Genomic DNA, 9,788 nt, shown 5'->3' with positions numbered 1-9,788 from the left:
ACTCAAACTATTGTGGGGATTAAAGAAACAATAAATGTGTCTGGATCATCCCAGTTTCTTTTTTAACCTCGATAAACCAAGTTTACATTTTCCTCTAAAGGGGCTGCAACACCCAGCTGCACAAAACCTTCACTTTTCCAACAGTTTCACTCTCTGAATATTTTTCATTTCTTACAATCAGAATTCTCCAATAGATTTGTAGAAGAAAATTATTTTTCTTTCATGCATCACCAACTGAACCTTTTATGTAAACGTTTCAAGTTGCAGCCTAACCTCATTTAATTTTGCTTAGCAAAGTACTTTTCAACTCTAATAATCAGTAAGAGTATATTTCTTATCATCTATTGGTCATCTGACCTGATAAACTTCAATTAACATTATAACACAGGAGTGATTGTCTCTAAAAATGGGCTCCTGCACGCTTGCAGACATTTTTCCATCACAACTTATGGATGATGAATGATTTGATTAAAGCTGTGAAAACATTACTGATAACCTTCATGTGATGTTACATTAAAGCCAATTTTTATTAAAATCAGGGACTTTTCTAACTGACCTCCAACCTTTGAGCAGCAGTGTGTACTGTATGTTTGTATGTAACTGTATCTGACCTGGATTTTATCACCAGTTTAAATAAGAATTTTCTTTAAGTCTGTCTTTAAATACAAATGAAGTTCAACTTCAGCAAGGCTGGTGGTAAACTGGCCCTAACAAGTCCACTTTATTGCGTGCTCATTGACTTTCTCCTATCAGAGCTGTTTAACAAGCCCACTTGATACATGCTGATTAATCTATCACGCGTATCAGTGGCTCATGGTTGCTTAAAGCCTATGTCTGAACTTGAGCACAGAGGCAGAGCATCATTCAAATCTTGAATCCCATCATTCAAGGATGACAAACTCCACTTTCTCTGCATCAAGACAGCTCATAACTTTTAACAGTCTCTCCTGATGGTCTCATATCATCTGCTCTAATCAATAACCATACACTATCATTACAATGTAGAGCACAGCTCAAAGGTCTGAGGTGAATTAGAAATGTCTTGTTTTCTGAATATTAATAATAATAATAATAATAATAATAATAATACATTTTATTATTATTATTAGATTAGACTCAAATTTGGTTTCAGATTGAATCACAGCAATTAATCAAAAGCTTAAATAATCATATAAATGCTTAATATTAACACTGATCACAAATCATGAATGATTTTTAATAGAATATCTACAGAGGTGTTCAAGACCCATTTTCAGCAATAATCCCTCCTGTGTTCAGTGGTACATTGTCTTATCTAATCAAGTTTAACACATTAAAAGCCTAACTTATCACTCAAAACAGCTTTTTAAGACATTTGAGCACAAACTCAAACTATTGTGGGGATTAAAGAAACAATAAATGTGTCTGGATCATCCCAGTTTCTGTTTTAACCTCATTAAACCAAGTTTACATTTCCTCTAAAGGGGCTGCAACACCCAGCTGCACAAAACCTTCACTTTTCCAACAGTTTCACTCTTGAATATTTTTCATTTCTTACAATCAGAATTCTCCAATAGATTTGTAGAAGAAAATTATTTTTCTTTCATGCATCACCAACTGAACCTTTTATGTAAACGTTTCAAGTTGCAGCCTAACCTCATTTAATTTTGCTTAGCAAAGTACTTTTCAACTCTAATAATCAGTAAGAGTATATTTCTTATCATCTATTGGTCATCTGACCTGATAAACTTCAATTAACATTATAACACAGGAGTGATTGTCTCTAAAAATGGGCTCCTGCACGCTTGCAGACATTTTTCCATCACAACTTATGGATGATGAATGATTTGATTAAAGCTGTGAAAACATTACTGATAACCTTCATGTGATGTTACATTAAAGCCAATTTTTATTAAAATCAGGGACTTTTCTAACTGACCTCCAACCTTTGAGCAGCAGTGTGTACTGTATGTTTGTATGTAACTGTATCTGACCTGGATTTTATCACCAGTTTTAAATAAGAATTTTCTTTAAAGTCTGTCTTTAAATACAAATGAAGTTCAACTTCAGCAAGGCTGGTGGTAAACTGGCCCTAACAAGTCCACTTTATTGCGTGCTCATTGACTTTCTCCTATCAGAGCTGTTTAACAAGCCCACTTGATACATGCTGATTAATCTATCACGCGTATCAGTGGCTCATGGTTGCTTAAAGCCTATGTCTGAACTTGAGCACAGAGGCAGAGCATCATTCAAATCTTGAATCCCATCATTCAAGGATGACAAACTCCACTTTCTCTGCATCAAGACAGCTCATAACTTTTTAACAGTCTCTCCTGATGGTCTCATATCATCTGCTCTAATCAATAACCATACACTATCATTACAATGTAGAGCACAGCTCAAAGGTCTGAGGTGAATTAGAAATGTCTTGTTTTCTGAATATTAATAATAATAATAATAATAATAATAATAATAATAATACATTTTATTATTATTATTAGATTAGACTCAAATTTGGTTTCAGATTGAATCACAGCAATTAATCAAAAGCTTAAATAATCATATAAATGCTTAATATTAACACTGATCACAAATCATGAATGATTTTTAATAGAATATCTACAGAGGTGTTCAGAGACCCATTTTCAGCAATAATCCCTCCTGTGTTCAGTGGTACATTGTCTTATCTAATGCAAGTTTAACACATTAAAAGCCTAACTTATCACTCAAAACAGCTTTTTAAGACATTTGAGCACAAACTCAAACTATTGTGGGGATTAAAGAAACAATAAATGTGTCTGGATCATCCCAGTTTCTCTTTTTAACCTCGATAAACCAAGTTTACATTTTCCTCTAAAGGGGCTGCAACACCCAGCTGCACAAAACCTTCACTTTTCCAACAGTTTCACTCTTGAATATTTTCATTTCTTACAATCAGAATTCTCCAATAGATTTGTAGAAGAAAATTATTTTTCTTTCATGCATCACCAACTGAACCTTTTATGTAAACGTTTCAAGTTGCAGCCTAACCTCATTTAATTTTGCTTAGCAAAGTACTTTTCAACTCTAATAATCAGTAAGAGTATATTTCTTATCATCTATTGGTCATCTGACCTGATAAACTTCAATTAACATTATAACACAGGAGTGATTGTCTCTAAAAATGGGCTCCTGCACGCTTGCAGACATTTTTCCATCACAACTTATGGATGATGAATGATTTGATTAAAGCTGTGAAAACATTACTGATAACCTTCATGTGATGTTACATTAAAGCCAATTTTTTATTAAAATCAGGGACTTTTCTAACTGACCTCCAACCTTTGAGCAGCAGTGTGTACTGTATGTTTGTATGTAACTGTATCTGACCTGGATTTTATCACCAGTTTAAATAAGAATTTTCTTTAAGTCTGTCTTTAAATACAAATGAAGTTCAACTTCAGCAAGGCTGGTGGTAAACTGGCCCTAACAAGTCCACTTTATTGCGTGCTCATTGACTTTCTCCTATCAGAGCTGTTTAACAAGCCCACTTGATACATGCTGATTAATCTATCACGCGTATCAGTGGCTCATGGTTGCTTAAAGCCTATGTCTGAACTTGAGCACAGAGGCAGAGCATCGTTCAAATCTTGAATCCCATCATTCAAGGATGACAAACTCCACTTTCTCTGCATCAAGACAGCTCATAACTTTTAACAGTCTCTCCTGATGGTCTCATATCATCTGCTCTAATCAATAACCATACACTATCATTACAATGTAGAGCACAGCTCAAAGGTCTGAGGTGAATTAGAAATGTCTTGTTTTCTGAATAATAATAATAATAATAATATAATTTATTATTATTATTAGATTAGACTCAAATTTGGTTTCAGATTGAATCACAGCAATTAATCAAAAGCTTAAATAATCATATAAATGCTTAATATTAACACTGATCACAAATCATGAATGATTTTTAATAGAATATCTACAGAGGTGTTCAGAGACCCATTTTCAGCAATAATCCCTCCTGTGTTCAGTGGTACATTGTCTTATCTAATGCAAGTTTAACACATTAAAAGCCTAACTTATCACTCAAAACAGCTTTTTAAGACATTTGAGCACAAACTCAAACTATTGTGGGGATTAAAGAAACAATAAATGTGTCTGGATCATCCCAGTTTCTGTTTTAACCTCATAAACCAAGTTTACATTTCCTCTAAAGGGGCTGCAACACCCAGCTGCACAAAACCTTCACTTTTCCAACAGTTTCACTCTCTGAATAGTTTTCATTTCTTACAATCAGAATTCTCCAATAGATTTGTAGAAGAAAATTATTTTTCTTTCATGCATCACCAACTGAACCTTTTATGTAAACGTTTCAAGTTGCAGCCTAACCTCATTTAATTTTGCTTAGCAAAGTACTTTTCAACTCTAATAATTAGTAAGAGTATATTTCTTATCATCTATTGGTCATCTGACCTGATAAACTTCAATTAACATTATAACACAGGAGTGATTGTCTCTAAAAATGGGCTCCTGCACGCTTGCAGACATTTTTCCATCACAACTTATGGATGATGAATGATTTGATTAAAGCTGTGAAAACATTACTGATAACCTTCATGTGATGTTACATTAAAGCCAATTTTTTATTAAAATCAGGGACTTTTCTAACTGACCTCCAACCTTTGAGCAGCAGTGTGTACTGTATGTTTGTATGTAACTGTATCTGACCTGGATTTTATCACCAGTTTCAAATAAGAATTTTCTTTAAGTCTGTCTTTAAATACAAATGAAGTTCAACTTCAGCAAGGCTGGTGGTAAACTGGCCCTAACAAGTCCACTTTATTGCGTGCTCATTGACTTTCTCCTATCAGAGCTGTTTAACAAGCCCACTTGATACATGCTGATTAATCTATCACGCGTATCAGTGGCTCATGGTTGCTTAAAGCCTATGTCTGAACTTGAGCACAGAGGCAGAGCATCATTCAAATCTTGAATCCCATCATTCAAGGATGACAAACTCCACTTTCTCTGCATCAAGACAGCTCATAACTTTTAACAGTCTCTCCTGATGGTCTCATATCATCTGCTCTAATCAATAACCATACACTATCATTACAATGTAGAGCACAGCTCAAAGGTCTGAGGTGAATTAGAAATGTCTTGTTTTCTGAATATAATAATAATAATAATAATAATAATAATAATACATTTTATTATTATTATTAGATTAGACTCAAATTTGGTTTCAGATTGAATCACAGCAATTAATCAAAAGCTTAAATAATCATATAAATGCTTAATATTAACACTGATCACAAATCATGAATGATTTTAATAGAATATCTACAGAGGTGTTCACAGACCCATTTTCAGCAATAATCCCTCCTGTGTTCAGTGGTACATTGTCTTATCTAATGCAAGTTTAACACATTAAAAGCCTAACTTATCACTCAAAACAGCTTTTAAGACATTTGAGCACAAACTCAAACTATTGTGGGATTAAAGAAACAATAAATGTGTCTGGATCATCCCAGTTTCTGTTTTTAACCTCATTAAACCAAGTTTACATTTTCCTCTAAAGGGGCTGCAACACCCAGCTGCACAAACCTTCACTTTTCCAACAGTTTCACTCTTGAATATTTTCATTTCTTACAATCAGAATTCTCCAATAGATTTGTAGAAGAAAATTATTTTTCTTTCATGCATCACCAACTGAACCTTTTATGTAAACGTTTCAAGTTGCAGCCTAACCTCATTTAATTTTGCTTAAGAAAGTACTTTTCAACTCTAATAATCAGTAAGAGTATATTTCTTATCATCTATTGGTCATCTCACCTGATAAACTTCAATTAACATTATAACACAGGAGTGATTGTCTCTAAAAATGGGCTCCTGCACGCTTGCAGACATTTTTCCATCACAACTTATGGATGATGAATGATTTGATTAAAGCTGTGAAAACATTACTGATAACCTTCATGTGATGTTACATTAAAGCCAATTTTTTATTAAAATCAGGGACTTTTCTAACTGACCTCCAACCTTTGAGCAGCAGTGTGTACTGTATGTTTGTATGTAACTGTATCTGACCTGGATTTTATCACCAGTTTCAAATAAGAATTTCTTTAAAGTCTGTCTTTAAATACAAATGAAGTTCAACTTCAGCAAGGCTGGTGGTAAACTGGCCCTAACAAGTCCACTTTATTGCGTGCTCATTGACTTTCTCCTATCAGAGCTGTTTAACAAGCCCACTTGATACATGCTGATTAATCTATCACGCGTATCAGTGGCTCATGGTTGCTTAAAGCCTATGTCTGAACTTGAGCACAGAGGCAGAGCATCATTCAAATCTTGAATCCCATCATTCAAGGATGACAAACTCCACTTTCTCTGCATCAAGACAGCTCATAACTTTTAACAGTCTCTCCTGATGTCTCATATCATCTGCTCTAATCAATAACCATACACTATCATTACAATGTAGAGCACAGCTCAAAGGTCTGAGGTGAATTAGAAATGTCTTGTTTTCTGAATATTAATATTATTAATAATAATAATAATAATAATAATAATAATACATTTTATTATTATTATTAGATTAGACTCAAATTTGGTTTCAGATTGAATCACAGCAATTAATCAAAAGCTTAAATAATCATATAAATGCTTAATATTAACACTGATCACAAATCATGAATGATTTTTAATAGAATATCTACAGAGGTGTTCACAGACCCATTTTCAGCAATAATCCCTCCTGTGTTCAGTGGTACATTGTCTTATCTAATGCAAGTTTAACACATTAAAAGCCTAACTTATCACTCAAAACAGTTTTTAAGACATTTGAGCACAAACTCAAACTATTGTGGGATTAAAGAAACATAAATGTGTCTGGATCATCCCAGTTTCTGTTTTTAACCTCATTAAACCAAGTTTACATTTTCCTCTAAAGGGGCTGCAACACCAGCTGCACAAAACCTTCACTTTTCCAACAGTTTCACTCTTTGAATATTTTTCATTTCTTACAATCAGAATTCTCCAATAGATTTGTAGAAGAAAATTATTTTTCTTTCATGCATCACCAACTGAATCTTTATGTAAACGTTTCAAGTTGCAGCCTAACCTCATTTAAGTTTGCTTAAGAAAGTACTTTTCAACTCTAATAATCAGTAAGAGTATATTTCTTATCATCTATTGGTCATCTCACCTGATAAACTTCAATTAACATTATAACACAGGAGTGATTGTCTCTAAAAATGGGCTCCTGCACGCTTGCAGACATTTTTCCATCACAACTTATGGATGATGAATGATTGATTAAAGCTGTGAAAACATTACTGATAACCTTCATGTGATGTTACATTAAAGCCAATTTTTTATTAAAATCAGGGACTTTTCTAACTGACCTCCAACCTTTGAGCAGCAGTGTGTACTGTATGTTTGTATGTAACTGTATCTGACCTGGATTTTATCACCAGTTTCAAATAAGAATTTTCTTTAAGTCTGTCTTTAAATACAAATGAAGTTCAACTTCAGCAAGGCTGGTGGTAAACTGGCCCTAACAAGTCCACTTTATTGCGTGCTCATTGACTTTCTCCTATCAGAGCTGTTTAACAAGCCCACTTGATACATGCTGATTAATCTATCACGCGTATCAGTGGCTCATGGTTGCTTAAGCCTATGTCTGAACTTGAGCACAGAGGCAGGCATCATTCAAATCTTGAATCCCATCATTCAAGGATGACAAACTCCACTTTCTCTGCATCAAGACAGCTCATAACTTTTAACAGTCTCTCCTGATGGTCTCATATCATCTGCTCTAATCAATAACCATACACTATCATTACAATGTAGAGCACAGCTCAAAGGTCTGAGGTGAATTAGAAATGTCTTGTTTTCTGAATATTAATATTATATAATAATAATAATAATAATAATAATACATTTTATTATTATTAGATTAGACTCAAATTGTTTCAGATTGAATCACAGCAATTAATCAAAAGCTTAAATAATCATATAAATGCTTAATATTAACACTGATCACAAATCATGAATGATTTTTAATAGAATATCTACAGAGGTGTTCACAGACCCATTTTCAGCAATAATCCCTCCTGTGTTCAGTGGTACATTGTCTTATCTAATGCAAGTTTAACACATTAAAAGCCTAACTTATCACTCAAAACAGCTTTTAAGACATTTGAGCACAAACTCAAACTATTGTGGGGATTAAAGAAACAATAAATGTGTCTGGATCATCCCAGTTTCTGTTTTTAACCTCATTAAACCAAGTTTACATTTTCCTCTAAAGGGGCTGCAACACCCAGCTGCACAAAACCTTCACTTTTCCAACAGTTTCACTCTCTGAATATTTTTCATTTCTTACAATCAGAATTCTCCAATAGATTTGTAGAAGAAAATTATTTTTCTTTCATGCATCACCAACTGAACCTTTTATGTAAACGTTTCAAGTTGCAGCCTAACCTCATTTAATTTTGCTTAGCAAAGTACTTTTCAACTCTAATAATTAGTAAGAGTATATTTCTTATCATCTATTGGTCATCTGACCTGATAAACTTCAATTAACATTATAACACAGGAGTGATTGTCTCTAAAAATGGCTCCTGCACGCTTGCAGACATTTTCCATCACAACTTATGGATGATGAATGATTGATTAAGCTGTGAAAACATTACTGATAACCTTCATGTGATGTTACATTAAAGCAATTTTTATTAAAATCAGGGACTTTTCTAACTGACCTCCAACCTTTGAGCAGCAGTGTGTACTGTATGTTTGTATGTAACTGTATTGACCTGGATTTATCACCAGTTTCAAATAAGAATTTTCTTTAGTCTGTCTTTAAATACAAATGAAGTTCAACTTCAGCAAGGCTGGTGGTAAACTGGCCCTAACAAGTCCACTTTATTGCGTGCTCATTGACTTTCTCCTATCAGAGCTGTTTAACAAGCCCACTTGATACATGCTGATTAATCTATCACGCGTATCAGTGGCTCATGGTTGCTTAAAGCCTATGTCTGAACTTGAGCACAGAGGCAGAGCATCATTCAAATCTTGAATCCCATCATTCAAGGATGACAAACTCCACTTTCTCTGCATCAAGACAGCTCATAACTTTTTAACAGTCTCTCCTGATGGTCTCATATCATCTGCTCTAATCAATAACCATACACTATCATTACAATGTAGAGCACAGCTCAAAGGTCTGAGGTGAATTAGAAATGTCTTGTTTTCTGAATATTAATAATAATAATAATAATAATAATAATAATAATACATTTATTATTATTATTAGATTAGACTCAAATTTGGTTTCAGATTGAATCACAGCAATTAATCAAAAGCTTAAATAATCATATAAATGCTTAATATTAACACTGATCACAAATCATGAATGATTTTTAATAGAATATCTACAGAGGTGTTCAGAGACCCATTTTCAGCAATAATCCCTCCTGTGTTCAGTGGTACATTGTCTTATCTAATGCAAGTTTAACACATTAAAAGCCTAACTTATCACTCAAAACAGCTTTTTAAGACATTTGAGCACAAACTCAAACTATTGTGGGGATTAAAGAAACAATAAATGTGTCTGGATCATCCCAGTTTCTGTTTTTAACCTCATTAAACCAAGTTTACATTTTCCTCTAAAGGGGCTGCAACACCCAGCTGCACAAAACCTTCACTTTTCCAACAGTTTCACTCTTTGAATATTTTCATTTCTTACAATCAGAATTCTCCAATAGATTTGTAGAAGAAATTATTTTTCTTTCATGCATCACCAACTGAACTTT

Source organism: Oreochromis niloticus, linkage group LG9 (genome assembly GCF_001858045.2).
Source record: "Oreochromis niloticus isolate F11D_XX linkage group LG9, O_niloticus_UMD_NMBU, whole genome shotgun sequence".
Lineage (NCBI taxonomy): Eukaryota > Metazoa > Chordata > Actinopteri > Cichliformes > Cichlidae > Oreochromis > Oreochromis niloticus.
This window is presented reverse-complemented; position numbering follows the sequence as displayed.